Genomic DNA, 1865 nt, shown 5'->3' with positions numbered 1-1865 from the left:
CACCGTTCTTTTCCATTCCTTAAGAATGAATCTTCCAGCGGAACGCCCTGGCGGTCTAGTGGTTAGGACTTTCACTGCCAGGGTCCGAGTGGTTCAATCCCTGGTCGGGGAACTAAGATCCCGTGCGCTGAGTGGTGCGGCCAAATAAATAAATAAATAAAAGAATGACTCTTCCTAGACGCTGAAGCTTATCCACCTTTAGCATTAGAACCTCTTCTGTTTGTAAGAGCCATCTGGGGTGGAAATTTTCTCAAAACACATGCCCAAAGCCCTGCCTGTACAGAGGATATTGGAGTTAACTTTCTTGCTGACAGCGTCAACCTTCTAGAAAGAACACAGGCTCTGGAGTCAGGCACAGGCTAGTTTGCATCCTACCACTGCCATGAACTAGCTGTGCGGTCTTGGGTAAGTCAATTAATCTTTCTGTACCGTGGCCTATTTATCTGCAAATATCAGATGGAAATATCAGCTGCCTTGCAGGATAAATGGGAGACAGAGAACTGCGATACTGTGGTTTATAGTAAGAAATATATGACAAGAGCTATATAAACTCATCCCCATTCCTGGCACAGAGTTCCGAAATCCCTAGGAATTTCCTAAGTGATGGGAACAATCAAAGTGCCCTTTGTTATGTTAATTGGGTGACTTGTGTAAGCACCTGAGGATGGGGGCTGGGTGCCAAGAGAACCAACTACTGATGAGAGGGTTGGAACTTTCAGTCCTGACCTCTGGGGAGGGGAGTGGAGCAGATTGAGCTCAGCCACCAAATGGCCAATGATTTAATCAACTGTGCCTCTGTAATGAAGTCTCCACAAAAACCCACAAAAGGTCAGGGTTCGGAGAGCTTCTGGGTTGGTGAACACTGGAGATGTGGGGAGTGGAGCTCTCGGAGAGGGCATGGAAGCTCCACGCTCCATCCCACACACCCCGCCCTGTGCGTCTCTTCCATCTGGCTGTCGCTGAGTTATATCCTTTCATAATAAACCAGTAATCTGGCGAGTAAAATGTTTCCCTGAGTTCTGTGAGCCACTCTAGCAAATTAATTGAAGCTGAGGAGGAGGTCTTTGGAACCTCTGATCTATAGCTGGCTGGTCAGAAGCACAGGTGACAACGTGGCTTAAGACTGGAGTCTGAACGGGGGACAGGGGTGGGGAGAAGTCTGGTGGGACTAAGCTCGTCACCTGAGCGGTCTGACGGTATCTCCGGACAGACAGCGTCAGACTGAGTTGAACTGCAGGACACTGTGTGGTGTCGGGGAATTGCTGGTTGGTGTAAGAAAGCCCCCAGCCCCATGATGAACTGCGGTGCAGAATGTAAGACAAAGAGTCCCCGGCACACAGCAGGGACACCTCGCACAGTGTTATCAGAGAGGCTCAAGGCCACAGTCAGCGCACCAATGACCCTGTGGTTTGATACACAAGCTTCTAGGGCCCAAGGGTTCAGGTGTGACTTTAGCTGCTCCCAGTTTGTGGCCCCTCCTCTTCTCTTCTAATCTACCACAGGCTGAAATGAGGTGACCATTTATATAGTTCAAAACTACATAAAACAGGACTTCCCTGGTGGCGCAGTGGTTAAGAATCCGCCTGCCAGGGCAGGGGACACGGGTTCGAGCCCTGGTCCTGGAAGATCCCACATGCCGCGGAGCAACTAAGCCCGTGCGCCACAACTACTGAGCTTGCGCTCTAGAGCCCGCGAGCCACAGCTACTGAAGCCCACGTACCACAACTACTGAAGCCTGCGCGCCTAGAGCCCATGCTCCGCAACAAGAGAAGCCCGCGCACCGCAACGCTACAACTGGAGAAAGAAGTCCACGCACAGCAACAAAGACCCAATGCGGCCATTGAAAAAAAAAAAAAAAAAAAGAA

Source organism: Physeter macrocephalus, chromosome 14 (assembly GCF_002837175.3).
Source record: "Physeter macrocephalus isolate SW-GA chromosome 14, ASM283717v5, whole genome shotgun sequence".
NCBI classification, from domain to species: Eukaryota; Metazoa; Chordata; class Mammalia; order Artiodactyla; family Physeteridae; genus Physeter; species Physeter macrocephalus.
Note: the sequence above shows the minus strand (reverse complement) of the source record.